The sequence below is a fragment of the Eucyclogobius newberryi genome, unplaced genomic scaffold (genome assembly GCF_026437365.1).
Source record: "Eucyclogobius newberryi isolate DKJ021-1_F unplaced genomic scaffold, fEucNew1.0.hap1 SCAF_11, whole genome shotgun sequence".
NCBI lineage: Eukaryota > Metazoa > Chordata > Actinopteri > Gobiiformes > Gobiidae > Eucyclogobius > Eucyclogobius newberryi.
In genome coordinates this window covers 22,235,815-22,251,396 of record NW_027315735.1, presented here as the reverse complement: position 1 = coordinate 22,251,396, position 15,582 = coordinate 22,235,815, and the positions used below count along the sequence as shown (strand labels likewise).

Below are 15,582 nucleotides of genomic sequence, written 5' to 3'. Positions count from 1 at the left end.
TTCACTTATACAGTATAAACTCGCACTCGTTTCCGCACAAGATAATCATTTTGTGAGTTTTTACCATGCCCTTTTAGTTGATACATCAATATACAAGGCATTTTTTGTCCACAAATAATGACTACAGTCGACTACAGCCCTAAGGAAAGCCATCTGCAGGTATTTACTACATCGAGCTAAAAGCACTGATCATCAATGATAGAAGTTCACTTTAATCAACCGTTTAATAGTATTTTTAGGTGACATGAAATTTAAATGAAATATGCTGCTGCAGTTAACAAGTTAACTACACGGTGTGGCTGCAGTAGGACAATTATTGCTGGTATAAAAACAACTATAAAACCAGGCACTGTTCTGATATAAAGGGCTGCATCAGACAGTGTTGACCTTGCTTCAGTGTGAGCCACAACATTGAAAGCAAACCCACAGCAGTCGCCAACACATGGTACGCTGCGCTTAATAATTCATTCAGATACTGTGCTGTATGCTATTGTGTGGAAAGTACATTCGTCTATTCATATCAAACTGCAGATTTTCTCCTCAAAGACCAATGAAAATGACGTGCACGTTCTCCCGTTAGCAGTAGCCTCCCCGTGGGTATAATATGCCGGCCTGTCCCTCTCTCTCTCCCCAGATGTTGTTCTTAAATTAGATCTGATGCAGGCCACCCACCAACCCACCAAAATCCAGGGCATGGTGGGTTTTAAAGTAAACACATATGAATAAGTCAGCAGGCTGTAGGGCGCCTGTCAGGAGGCATCTTGTTGTTGATAATCTAACGCTGGTGGTGCCCTCTTGTGCTAATTGCTCAGGGAAGGCTGCTCAGTGTGGCTTGGCATCGAGCGCACAGATGCAAAGTGGACCCTATTAATCAAGATAGGACAAGGCAGAGCTGTAGCGTGTGTGTGCAAAGAGTGTGTTTGCAAGACACAAACAAAGCAATGTGTGAAAGTGATGGAGAATCTGAGAAACAGGCGAGGCACAGTACCCGTTTGCAGCTACAGAGAGCACCATTCCACTTTTCCATACAGACAGACATTTCAATTAGGCTAAAGAGATTTATTGAATGAATAAAATATGTTCCCAACCCTGGAGTGAATAGTTTGTGCTGTCCACTCCAGGCTATGGCGATGGCTACTGACAAAACTACTTTCTTTGGAGCGATCTGATAAATTGCTGCCTGTAGCATTGAAAAAATTGATTGATCTTGGAAGAAAACATTTACAGAATGTATGAGCAGAATCTCTCTATATATATTTTTGTGTGTAAATAGTTGCAGGTTAAAAAACACAGAGGTGACAATGTGTATTGTACGTTTATCACTAGTGGTATGCGGACAACGCTTCAGTTCTATTCATTCATTCATTCATTCATTTCAGCTCTTGGTTAACTTCTTATTTAAAACTACTGGGCTTTCTTCCTACTTAAGACCTGTTTTAGCCCTAATTTAGACCTTTTTGAGACCCACTGAGAGACTCACTGAGAACCACAAAATAATCAAAGTAGAAAAAAAAGTTATATTAATTAATTGATTTATTTTCAAAAATATGTTTTGGCCCATATGGTTTATTGGACAGGACAGTGTCGCATGAGATGAGGATGAGAGAGGGACATACAGTGTATTCTCTGAGCTTGAATCAAACTCACAACGCTGCGACTGGCTGCACAGTGCAACACAGAAAGTAATACAAATAAATAAGAAAAAAGGGCATAAAACGCATTTCCAAAAATGCTCATGATCAACATTTCAGAAAATTGTTGTAGGACTTACGCAACAAAAAATACCTTAACTAACTTATTTCGGTATCTAATTTGAACCAGGGGTGACCAAACGTTTTTCATTTTGACACACACACACACACACACACACACACACACACACACACAGACACACACACACACACAGACACACACACACACACACACAGACACACACACACACACACACACAGACACACACACACACACACACAGACACACACACACACACACACACATTGAATAAGGTTTTGATCATTATCTTAGGTTTGCATATTATCAATGTTATTTAGGTTTTGATTATACCTGTTAATTATAGTACTGCTTTTGGTTATTTGGGTCAAGTTAGCAGGAAGCCCGAAGGATAAAATTGGTCACAGTTTTGACGCTCCTGATTTAAACCCTCCAGCATACTCCACATTGACTGAGTTGCACAGTTAAGAGAATCAAGGCTATGTGAACAACATCGTATCATCCGGGAGAAAACCTCTAAACACATCCAAGAGACCGCTCTCCATCCTCTCCCCGGTCTTTCCCCCACTGTCAATTTTTCTTTTCCAGGTCAGTGCTTCTGGGAGAGGTGAGAGGGGAGGGGGCGAGTGAGGCAGGGGGACAGAGAGTTAAAGCAAATTGAGACGGCTCCTGCTCAATCTTTGGAGCAGCGCCGGTGTCAGCAGAGTAGCCCGTAAATAACCTCTTTTATTAGAACCGTAATGATCCCCAATGAATATCGACAGGCGGACTATGATGACTTTGTAGCTGAATATCAGTAATTAAGTTTCCAAAGGAGCGGGCGGTGGAGGTAAGGTCGTATCGATCGCCGGCGTTGGCGGCGTGTGCAACATGTCAGAGAACAGGACGTCAGTGGTGCAGAGTGGGATGGATAACGGCTGCATGCTTTGTGGCGATGCAAAGTCCACAGCAGTATTTGCGTGCTTGTGTAGTGTCATAATAACTACAACAACAGCTAATGTCATTCAAATTGCTGACGGAGCTGCAATTATTACAAAAAGGTTTCATAACAACAATGAAAAAAGATCAATTTATATCATCCTAATCATTTTCTGAACTATATAGACCTTTTTATAACAAAACCAGCACCATTATTAGATAAAAAAGAATACAATAGAAATAGAAATTTGACCAGTTAACCAATTGAAGAAAGATTGATCGGAAAATACCTCAGAGGTTCCATACTAGACTCCACTAAGGAGTTTGCATGCACAGGAGCATCAGGAGAGGTTATAAAAGCTCTTTGGTGGCTGGCTGGTTCAGATGAATAATTTAGGGAACACAAAGAAATCAATGTGGCATCTTTAGTTAATTTGATTTGCCGCATTAGAGAACAACTGCCTGCCTTATCTAATTACCCACATATATGCTTGGGTAATTGTTGCAAAGTCAATAGTAAATAGGCCTGCATTCCTTTGAACAATTTCTAGCACTGCTGCAGCTGAACTTTTTGGACTGCTTTGAAGTCCTCCCCGAAGCCTTCGAGTGTGATCCCAGCTCCGCATCTCCCAGTCACTGTCCAGGCTAATAGGTTACCGTGCCATATTTGTATTTTGGGGTATCCGGAGGTGCAGCGTGATGCAACCAGTCAGATCTAGTGAGCCGGAGTTCAATGTTACGCTGCCGGATCCCTGTCTGAATAAGGCGAAAAGACAATTTGAGGTTGTCAGCCAAAAACACCTACACATGTTCAATATTCCGAGATAACCCTGGAATGATAAAAGCAAATCACTTCGGAAGTGGGATTTTGTATAAGTGGCTATACAAAAAAAGGGCAAATATTAGCTAACAACTACACAAGGCTGGCCGATATGGACAAAAATGTATATCTCGATATAATTTGTCATATTTCAAGCCTTTAGGCTGTTGATTAGACTGCAAAAAGGTAAATCCACATGGAAGAGGCTTGTTTTAGTGATGCCTGCTCATGATCAAAAGTTCCCTTCACTTGTTATAAACTAATAGGGGATATAGTAATCATTTACCTATAACAACAAATACATCTAATTGATCAACTTCTCGTCTCTCTTCTTGTTTGTTCTGTGGCCAACTGGTGTTCATTTGTGAAGTGCTTGTACAATTTTGGGTTTATTTGAGAGCAGCTGGAAAGTTAAGAATAAAAATAAAAATAGCACTTTAACAGCAGCACATCCCGCACGGATTAGCTTTGTGTTAGCACTCATGGTTATTAATGCTAATAATGCAGCTATTTGGAAAACGTGTGTGGAGTTTGTTTAGGCAAGTTTCTGAGGATATTAAGGTGTGTAACATGAAGCTGTCGGGACATGAAGCGGACATAGGAAAAACACATTTTTGTCGTGCTGTTGACATGCTTGTAACACCTTTTAACTCAAATGTGAGTAAAATAAAACATCTGATAAATCCTGGATAGATGTTCTTTGGGTCACAGTGAACAGCTTTAGACTGGAGGAGGGACAGATGAGAGCAGTGACACAGACAGACATGAAGCTCAGGTTTCTGCTCTGAGCGAGAAGACGAAGAGCAGAGAGAGGATCGTGTGCCAGAGCAGCCTCCATGGATCTGGGCTCCACATGGGCTAAAACTATATTCAAATTTATATCTTGCCCAAAATTATAGACTATATATATATAAGGATGTTTTGGCCCGTAGCCTTAATTAGACCGGACATTTTCAGCGTGAAATGCAGCAAATTGTCAAAGCGCCAATTCATGACGCTGTGGCCGACTGCACATGGAGCCTGACAACCCCCGAGCAGCACTGTATAGATATATCTTAAATATCGACGTATTGCCCAGTCCTACAGCTATGCTATGGAATAAAGTGAATAATAAGACTGCATTATGAATCTTGGCTTTCCTATTTTCCTATTCTTATTTTTTATCTTATAGCGTATCGTTATTTTTATCCCATAGCAGATTTAAATTGGTTTTGTTCATTGTTTTATGCTGCACCGAATCACCAAGACAAGTTCCTATGTTTGTGAATTCTGTTCATTGACAATGGCAATAATCCCTTTCTGATTCTGATTTGTGCCCTTTTAGATGTTAAATGATAACAAACACTAAAATAGAAAATACAATTGTAACACTGACAATATATGTAGGGTTTTAGAATGATTATGAGTGTAGATGTCTTGATTTTAATGTTTGGTGTGTTGACAAGAAACAATATGTTTGTAATGCACCAATCTATTTGTCAATTTAAATCCAAAGAAAGAGGAAATGGCACGTGTACTTTTTTACTCAACCAACTCCTTTGTGGGATTTGCTTTGCCTCTATTCACCTTATTCCAGAAGCCATTCCAACTAATCCTTCCTCCGGTTGGATAAGTTAACATATGGCTGCCGACCTCGAGAGAAAATAAGTTCTACACAGACTAAAAAGCCATTTAGCCCAGGGAATGTTGGTCAGATGAACATTGGATTTTTTTTTACACAAATCAATCTTCTTTAGAATATTTAGAAGCAAAACTTTTCCCTCGTTCTCCATTTAAACCAACCGATCTCACTTCTGGACCAGAAGTGAGATCAGAGGGAAAAGTGGGCGGGGCAGAATAAGGTCAATAGATCCATGTATAATATGTATCAACAAATTATTTTAGTGAAAGAATATGAAGAATATGTTTGCATATGTTAGCGTGAACTGGTGGCAGTGAACCATTGTATAGAAGCAGATTAATCTGGGAGGAGGTGCGCACAAAATGCTTTTAATTGCATGGCACAGTGGTCAGAAGAGATTGCCTTTGTAAAGTGCAATTATAGCAGAGCACATCTTTTGTTTGTCTTTCATCTTGATACACCCTCATCTCCACTCAGAGTGCTGCTATTTCAAAGATAACTAATTCTTGATCCACTAGAACATTTCCCGAGCCGAGTCTCTAATTAAGAAACCTGAACACGAACGGTGTTGCTTAAAGATTGTTTATATTGAATGTGTTCATATGCTGGTGCAGTTAAACTCTATAGTTCCACTTCCAAATAGACTTAGACATGGATTATATTCAAATATGCCACATTTCTTGTGATATGTAATATAAAACCAGGTTTGCCATGGCCTGTAGTCACGGCGATCGCAATAAAAGAAGGGATTACATTTTTAGAAGAGTAGAATTCACTTTTCCAACATATTCCACCATTATATATTCCACAAGTAAATACTAAGTAAACATGATGCATATAAGATAAATAAAAAGTTTTGTTTGCAGCTGCTTTGATCGTATCTTCTCGAGTTTAGGCATGACTTCACTGATTGGCAAACTTTTGCATTTTTTCCAAACAACAACACATCTTCATGAGGCATTTAGTTATCTCTCCATGCTCTTTTAGTAGTCATTGAAACAACGTAATGACCATGAAGCCAGTGGTGAACACAGTCACACTCAAATGCCCTGGAATAGTGAGGGAATAGAATAGAATTAAATAGTGTGGAAAGAGAAATGGAGTGAGAAGATTTCAACAAACGCTTGATCTTGATCGTGCCCACGACTTGAGACGTGACAACAAAAGAATCAACAAAAGAAATATGAGTTAGATGTGGACACAATTGAAATATAATTAAGATTTATAAAGCCAGATAAAAAGAGGCAGGGGTCCAGGCTTTCATTTATCCAGGCTTGGTACTGGCACAAAGACTACACTGTGCCAATTATCATCCATAATTATGTCTTTTTTAATTCCTTGCCATTTGTCCAGGCTTGTTGAGGGTGGTACAATATGTGAACTGTTGTACAATAGAGCTTGAGATTGTGTCGTCACATCTCAGAGAATGTTCCGTTAGTTTTCTGCCAAAGAGAGATTCAAAGATGCTAAATAACTAAACTTTGCATTCATTTAAAACTTTTCTGACAGTATAATTACCAGTCGAGACACAACAGTTTACTCCACGGCTCTTTTGTTTACTTTTAATATATATTTTTTACATTGTTTTTGCAAAGACATCTCAAATATATGTTTTTGGCGTCCGATCCTGAGCGCTATACCTGAGAGGAGAATTTGTCCCATGCTTTGTCCGTCTCCTTCAGTGCCATTTCTTATCCCTCTGCAGATTATCCAGGCTTGGGACAAGAACAAAGAGTATATACAATCTGTGAGCACGTTACTCCAGTAGCAGTAAAGCAGCTGAGTTGAGAAGGTGTGTTGGATTTATACACGCGTACATCACAGTATGAGCATAATGTGATGTTTGTTGGTTGGCCGCATTAGCAGATCGCCTCGCTCCTGTCAGGCCTCTCCCACTTAATCCTGGCGCTCGCTGGACTCCCATGCAGGGGCAGGATTATTACGGCCATAAAAGCGGGCGTTTTAATAGCCTTTCAGATTTCCTGTGATGTGTTCATATGACAGAGGTGCAATAAACCTCCACCTACATCTGCGCGCCCGCACACAGCCCGCCTCCATGATCCTGTGACCTCTCATGACCCCGTGTGACCTTGGGCCGCCGACTGTGTCTAAGCACTCCCGAGTGTGATTGACTGTATGTGTGAGTAATCTCAGATCCGTCAAAAGGAACCCGTGGATTTGTGCGCCAAGCTGGTCTTTTCATCAGGAGGTAACGTGCTGTTGTTTGGGCAGGGGTCCTCTCCTGATACTGAAGGAAATCTTTAGTGTTATCGCACTTTAAATGGATTTTATGGCTGGTTTTATGTGCTGTTCAAGTTAGAAAAATGAACTAGGGCAATCTGTGCAGACATAACACGCTGTTGCAACATCTGGATGTTACAGCCTAAAATGGCTTTGTTCATTGAGCTGACTTCATTCACTTCACATGTTTTCAATCGTTTTACCTCCATCTTTGAGTCTCATCTCGAACATGGTGGCGGTGCACTACAATGCATTTATAGTAAGAATATAAGTATAAGTGCTGCCCAGTGGTCTAGTGATTAAGGCGGCAGCACACATGCCAGGCTCCATGTGGTAGGCAAGCCTGGTAACTGCCTTAGGCCCCGAGCTGAAGGGCCCCCCGAGGACAGCATGGTCGTTTAATAGTGACTATCTCTATGGTTAGTTACAGCATCAACTTCAGTAAACAAACCATGTGAGAAGCCCTGGCAGCGATTCTAGAGACCCCCATGCAACATGGCCAAATGCCTCTCTGAAAGCACCATAAGCATGAAACACAATGTAAAACAAGCGTCCAGCCCTCTCGCTGACCTGTCAGTCTCCTCTCGACGCAACAGTCTACACTCTCACAAGATATGTCAAAAAGTCGTTTTGCTCACCTGCCCTGACAGAATGACGTCTGTCTGTTATCCAAACAATAGTATTCCCTCTTCAGTCCACAATCCAGAGAAACACACAGTGAAGTAGAATAGCAAAGAAGTTGTAGTTGCTTCTTTACAACTTGAAGAAGATATTTTTTTCCCCCCAGTGCGTTTGTCTCATGCCAACCACTGTCTCCGTGCTGAATTTCTTTACATACGGCCTCGTGCATCATCTGGGATGTCGTTAAGTATGATTATGGGAAATTAAGTTCTGCAGGCAAATATATTAGTTTAAATTTCATATAAATGTTGAAGTGAATAATATCAATCTAGGTTATTTGACTTAATGACAACTAATTTAATGATAAAAAAGAAGGGAAAAAAAGGAAAAAAAGCAAAGATACTAAAAAAAGAAATACATTAAAATAACATATTCCTAAACAGGATAGGGCCTCAGAGGGCTCTTTTGCATAGGTGTTAAGATATCAATTCTTACTGGAAATGTGTGGTTGACAAAATGCAAGTGAAACCCAGCAGTTTGGATAAAGTTGTTTGCCTTATTTGTTTCACAGATGAATTGAGTTGTGCATGGTCTAATGTAAAGCAGTGGATGTGGATGAAAGTGGATGAAAAGTGCATTTTATTGCATCAGTATTTAAGAAGAGAAGTTGGGCAGATAATAACGAATTCATTAATGTGTTTTCATTGAGTGCTTGAATTTGATTCATTCATGCAGAAAAGGCTTGAATATTAAGTGAGCATGGAGTGTGAAATGAAACTACGTACTTAGAAATGTCTATAAACTCTTATAAACACATGTTTTTATAGATATTGAATCACTTTAAATAGCATGGACATTTAAAAATAACAATACAAATAATACTCTTAACAACTATAAACCTACAGGCCTATATTGTTCCCCTACAGCGTGCGTGTGCATATGGTCGACCGTGTGCACATATGCAGCAAACCCCCCCAGCCAAACCAGTAAACCTGGGGAACCACTGGGAGATGTATCACAACATGTATAACATCGCAATTGTTGTTTTTGAGGGATGCACCATTTCAATATTGAGTACATCGTTTATAATTAAAAGACCTCAAAAAGAGACTGAAATGTCTAGTTTAATCTCCCAAACAAGGGTATAAATAAAAGGGTAAATGTCTTCCCTTATTTTTGTTCCAGTTTTGCGCCATAATTGAACCTCAACCAAGACATTTACTGTCACATTTTAGCACATTATTGTTGCATTGTTATATCTGATTATTGTTACTGAGAATGACAAAAAAGAAATCAACATATTAATTATGTTGAGTTCTTATATATATTTCACCCACCCCTAATACACAGTATACGACGCAGTCAGAAAAGACAAATGGCAATCTGTGCTTTTAATAAGTTCTGATGACATTTAAATGAGTTTGAGTCGAGTTAATTTACCCCAGCAATTTAGTGAAAGCATTAAGTCATTGTTTTATTGTTGAACCAAAAAGTAGTACGTTGTAAATAAACTGCATTGTACATCACGCTTAAAAGAGTCGTTCCAAATCGCACTTCATGAAGCTTTTCAGCTAATTTCACATTACTGCTTCCCTGTGTGTGAGAACAAGGTTGTATCTGCTCATTAACCATTCAGAGCCCCGTCCGCCAGCGCCGATGTAAAAGAAAGATAAAGGCAAAGAATGAATATAATTTTCTTTCTTTCCTAGTTCCCAAGTCCTCCTGCCTCTTCCCTTCTCATCCCGATGTAATTTGAAGTGGTTGAGTGATCATAGACCTAGCCATCACCGAATCTAAGGCGACACGTTTAGGCGCCCCAAGGCAGGAGACAAGAATCTATTTTCACTACACTCAAGGTTCACTGCCATCCTCTGCTGCGTCTCCCCTCTCAAACAAGGAATATGCATTATCCGCTGCTAAAATATGCAGTGTTTAAAGCCTGTTACTTTTATTTATTTTTATCCCTGTGTAACAAATTCAGGCCCTGCAGTTATTTGACTACGCTCACCTGATAAAGCGAAGTCTCCAAAATGCCTTTTCAGAGACATTCAGGGTAAATTTTTAATACGAAATTCGGTGTAAATGTTTGTCAACTCCGGGGCGCTGGAATAGTGGGTACGCCGGAGGGCATTTGGAGCGCTGAGTGGGTGGATTGAGAGGCGTTGCTCTTTTACCCTTGGAGGCGGTGTCGTGCTGAGGTGGAGGTAAGAGCGATGTGAGCTGCAGCTGTAATGGCAGCCTTCAGTTCACTGGGCTAAGTGATGCTGTGTGTCTCGGCCTGTACAACTGTGTTAGCGGACATGTTGCTCACACCACTGCTCATAGGGAATACTATCGATCCCAACGATTGGATGAGTTGTACGAAGATAAATGTCTAATTAGGAATGTCTCCCTTAAAAGGAAGCTTTAGGCGCTATTAAAAATGTCCTTTGTGGCCAGTAAAGGTTGTTAATTTGTCCATGTATTTCAATTTCATAATCCATCCATCCATTTTCTACCGCTTGTTCCCTTTCGGGGTCGCGGGTGACTGGAGCCTATCCCAGTGACTTCGGGCCTTAGGCGGGGTACACCCTGGACAGTGGCCAACTAGTCGCAGGGCCAACACAGAGACATAGACATTACAGACAAACATTCACTCTCAGATTCATTCACTAGGGCCAATTTAGAGTCACCAATTTTGCCTAACACATGCATGTCTTTGGACGGTGTGAGGAAGCACCCGGAGAGAACCCACAGTAACACGGGGAGAACATGCAGACTCCACCCAGAGAGATCATGTGATGTTGGTCTGGTCCGGGAATCGAACCCATGATCTATTGTTTTTAATTCTACAGCAGCCATAGTCTTTGTGATCAATGTACAAGCTCATGCAGTTCATAATGCCATTGGAATACGTGGACTGCTGGCCTTTTCTGTTTTAAGATGGATTCTTTTGTCCATGTTTTAAGTTGATAGAAACCCGAAGAACCCAAAGGAAACACAGGCAGAACATGCAAACTTGAAACAGAAAGACTCAAGGCAGAAACATCTTGCTTTGCGGCAGAAATGAGCCACTTTTCTTGTAAGATAATAGCTTTCTGCACCACAGCTGAGTGAAAACAGGTGAAATGAGGTAATAAAGATGGTAGAAAACACGTCCTCCACCACCGGAGCTTGTGCCGCAGTAGCCCACGATCACCTGTAATAATTCAATGTTATAACTTTTCTTATGCTGCAGCATGCATGGCTATTTCCGGGCATGGTAACACAAACGTTATTTCCACATATTTCCCCCCAAAATAATCACACCGTGCTTCATTTTTTCTCAGCTTGTGAATTATGAAGTCATGCAAATGTACTTCCTCTTCCACCCACTGCTTTTCATCTCATTACATTCAGCGCGCAGCATGGACACCAATCAATGGCATCTAGCCCCTTAACAAGCCCCACCACTTCCTTACCTTCCCTAATGCAAATCGGGATATTGGCTACAAATCTCCTATCAAGTAAGTACAGGTTTAATGGAGTAAGCAAAGGTAGCTGCAGTTTGATACAAAAAGCTGTCATTCAGGGCCTTTCTGGTGTAGGTCTGACAGGTCCTGTTGAAAAAGTGTGATAAGATTAAGGATTCAGTGGTGGGAAATAAAAAAACTATTTCCCTAATTCAAAACCTGTTCAATGTTTTTCTTTTTGTACTGCCAATAGAACACTTATAAAACAATGTATATGGCAGTGAGAGGTGTTGCATCTAGTAATATATTCTAACGTGATTCAGAGAGTCTGTTGTGTTTTCTGGAGCCAAAACCAAATGTAAACTAGAATTTACACATTTAGATTTGTTCAACTGTGCTGTGTGAAAACAAACAGAGACTGGCCTCAAGGATGTGTAAAATAACAGTTTGACAATAAATGTTTAAATAACTGTTTTGAATACCTTTTGTTAGCTAAATCCCATCTTCTCATGTGTTACCACCATCAAATTCCAAATGATTATGATTAGATTATATTTTTATTAGAATATATCAGATTAGCCTTTATATGTCATATTAGTATATCTCTCTTCTAACACCTATATCATGTTGTGACAAAATATTGTAAATGAAGTCAGACAAGAGTAAAATTCACAAGTACACACGTAATTAACCCTGCATAGAAGGGCCTTTTGATTGACAAGTGGGAGGAAAATTGCAAAAATCTAATAACAGTGATATAAATCAAATTAGACTATAGACACACACTGTAGTTACTGCAATCTAGATATGTTTAAGTTGAGAGTGAAGAGAGAAGCCAATCAATAGTGCATGTATTAGTGCATGTGTGAACGGGTTAAACTAGACTTTCTTCTTAGTGTGGCGTAATGAGGAGGAGGAGGGTGCGTGCTGGAGAGTGAGAAGTGATTGAAATAAACACAAGATGGTTAGCTCTTTTTATCTACCTTAGTAAAGCTCCTTCTCAGCATGGGGTTTCTCTGCTAGAACTGAGGGAGCGAGGAAATGATCTGGCAGGGGAAAGAAAATACTAGAACGGCTGAAAGACTGTGTTTAATGATAAATAATGGTCGAGCTTTTGCTCATTATTGTGTTTTTTCTGAAAAGTTTTAGTATTTTACTGAAAATACTGTTATGGGAACCACTAGTTTGTGGGAAATATTTTCAAGAATTTGTCCAGTATATTAGGGATAACCTCCATGTCTTGTACACAAGTAGAAGTAAGTTTGTACTTTCAAGTAAGAGTGAATTAGTAAAAAAATAAATGATATGTATGTTATCTTGCATTTCCAGTTTTCAACATATTTTCATGTGCATTGTGCAGACCATCTGCTTGTCTTCATGAAGATGCTACTGCTTTGCCAATGTTCCACAGTTGGGATTCAATTTACAGTATTTAGCTCTGTGGAGACAAGCCAGTGACGCCACCAGGCCAAGTTACAGGTCAGGTCTGTGGAGCAGAATCTATGGAACTGATGGAATTACGTGAAAAGTTGTGGGAATTCTCAGAGCTAGACACGTAAAATACGCTCCTTTGTGGATATAAATGATGTTTTCTACTGATGTTTTCTTCTTTACTGGATCTAAAAGGGTCAGTCACGCATGTTTCATGTTCTTTTACTATTGTGAATTGAATTTGTGCATTAAGTTTAAATGCTATATTCAAAATATTTATAAAGGCATGGAGAAATAATGGGCTTGGGTTTTCTTAAAATGCCCAGTTAAAATTGAATTAGGGCAAAAAAAATGTTGTTTGTGATAATATAGCAAAGAGGCCAAACACAAAGCTTATTAAACTTTCATGGCGATATTTTCTGTCATTGCACATCACACAGCTCTGTTTCTGTGACAAACTTAGACTTAAAAGGGAGTTCAGGCTTATGATTATTAAACGCAGACATTTTTTTCCAGTTGCATGTTGAACACTGTGTTCGCATTGATAGTTTCCACCGCGCTAAACGCTCCGTGCAGTGTTCACATGTTCACATGTCACAGGGTTGGCGCAGCTTCGCAGAGTTCGCACCCCATTCGTTCCTCGCCGTTTGTGCGTCATCGCGTGTCTACCTAGGGTTAACATAGAAAACGTGGGTGTGGTAGCGTTCAATGTGTTTAATATGTTTAATTTGCCTATTTTCAAGCTTTAAAACATATGTAATTGAATAAATGCAAGGTAAAATATAGCCGCAAGCGGCAATGATCGGCCCTCGCCACGCCGCCGCCACACCGCCGCCACGCCGCAAGAGGAGGGGGCGCTAACGCGCCCCAATTGTCCTTTTATTACGCCTACTGCTGAATCTGTGACGCTGTCACATCTTCTCCCCTTTGTTTTACCATCAAAAAGCAATTTTATTTAGAATTCTTGGCAAAATGTGCGGCTTTGCCGCACAGACACCGTGACTCTTTGAATGAAAATGTGGATAACTTTTGATGGTCCACCCCTGAAGATGAGTCTCACCAAATTTCAGGTTAATAGGGCTGACGCCCTGGGAGGAGTTTGTGAAAGTCTAAAGTGTAAACATGTTCTGGCGATTTCCCCATTGGAATAACATGAAAGGTTTCGGTCATCGTTACGGCAACGCCATAACAATTATGACATGGGTCTCATTGACTTTTTTGATGGGGATGCTAAAATTGAGTTGTGTGTCAAATTTCATATAATTTCGCAAAACTTAACATTTAACCTCCATATAAAATCTGTAGGGGGCGCTGTGGCGCCAAATGAATTTATTTCACTTCAAGTAGGTTTAGGGCAAAGAGTTTAACAACTGATTCTAATTTGACACAATTCGGACTTTATCTGCGCAAACGGCAGAAATTTTAAATATGGGAGATTTCTGAAATTCTAGCTACAGTTTGCGGCTTCGCCGCACAGAGACCGTGACAGGTATCAATGTAATTTGGATAACTTTTGATGTCCCACTCCTCAGTAGCATTTTCACCAAATTTCAGCTTTTTAGGGCCAACGCCCTGGGAGGAGTTCGTAAAAGTACGACGTTTGGAAAAACTCCGAAGTCATGTTTAGCCATTTTTGAAGCAATATGGCCGACATTTGGTTGGGCGGACGGCGTTGCCGTAATAATATTTTTTACTTCTCTTGTCACATCTACCTCGGCGCCAAATTTCATGATTCTACGATCAGATTTTTTTTGGGTCATTTCCCATCTCTCAATGCATTTTTGGTACATTTGGGGGCGCTGACGCGCCAATTTTTTTTATTTTAGAAAAGGGAAATAGCCAGAATGTAGAGAGGCACGATTTTTAGAGGTGTGAACATTTTTGTGACTTTTCGTCAATGTTCACTGGGTGAAAAATAGGGGGGTTGGTCCCGAGAAGAAAGAATAATATTCCGATGCGAAAACAATGTTTCCCATTTTTCAAATATCATAAACTATACATTTTCGGAAAGCGCCCGCGCTTTCCTACCTCATGGTGTGGGTCCCTGGTCACTGACGGGTACTTTCGTTAATTTTGAGTGGGCTCCGCCCACTTTGTGTTTTTGGCCCTCTATACAGTAATAATGTTCAATTTTTGCATTACATGCTTATATGCACGGAACATGCAAGAGATGGGGAACGTATTCGTGAGCTACTTAGCGCAAATGAGTGATTTATATGGGGATGACGACCGCTTCGCGGTCGTCATCTCAATGTAAAGTGCTCGTTTAGTGCGCACTTTTGCACGGGCTTCGCCCGTTTACAACGGTAATGTTCCATTTTCCTACTACTAATTAGTATGCACGGGGCGTGCATGAGTGAAGGAGTGCATTAGTGAGTGTTTGGAAGTGGGCGAGCGCTTCGCGCTCGATTTTGTGCGCACTACGTGCGCACTTTCGCAGCCGTGCTTCGCACGGCCTTACGAGATTAATAGGCCTCTCGCCAGCTTGTGGCGCTCGGGCCTAATAAGTTGAATGCGTTACTGTGGCTGAACTATTCTAAGCTAAACTATAACAAATGCATGGTTACAAGCTGGTGGTATTCCCCCAACCAGAAAAGTTACTGTACATAGTGCACCGTGAAGAAAGTCTGCATTTGTACGTTTTTGGAAGCGTGAAAGCAATTTATTTCTGTCAATAGTAAAACAAAATGTTGCAGCCAAAAAAAAACAAAAAAAGAACTCGAAACTGCCTCAATCCTGCCACATCCCTTACGCCCGGGAAAAGAGCG

At 40.5% G+C, this 15,582-nt stretch overlaps 2 protein-coding genes across 3 annotated transcripts in view; both read right to left on the bottom strand.

Moving 5' to 3' along the window:
• Positions 1-14,099, bottom strand: part of cetn2 (centrin, EF-hand protein, 2) — an 81,444-nt gene extending 67,345 nt beyond the window's left edge. The window contains exon 1 of the mRNA XM_072438324.1: positions 14,089-14,099. The gene's annotated coding sequence lies outside the window, so the exon portion shown is untranslated. The remainder of the gene's footprint in view (positions 1-14,088) is intronic.
• nlgn3a (neuroligin 3a) overlaps positions 1-15,582 on the bottom strand; it is a 142,527-nt gene that overhangs the window by 5,048 nt on the left and 121,897 nt on the right. The window lies entirely within an intron of this gene.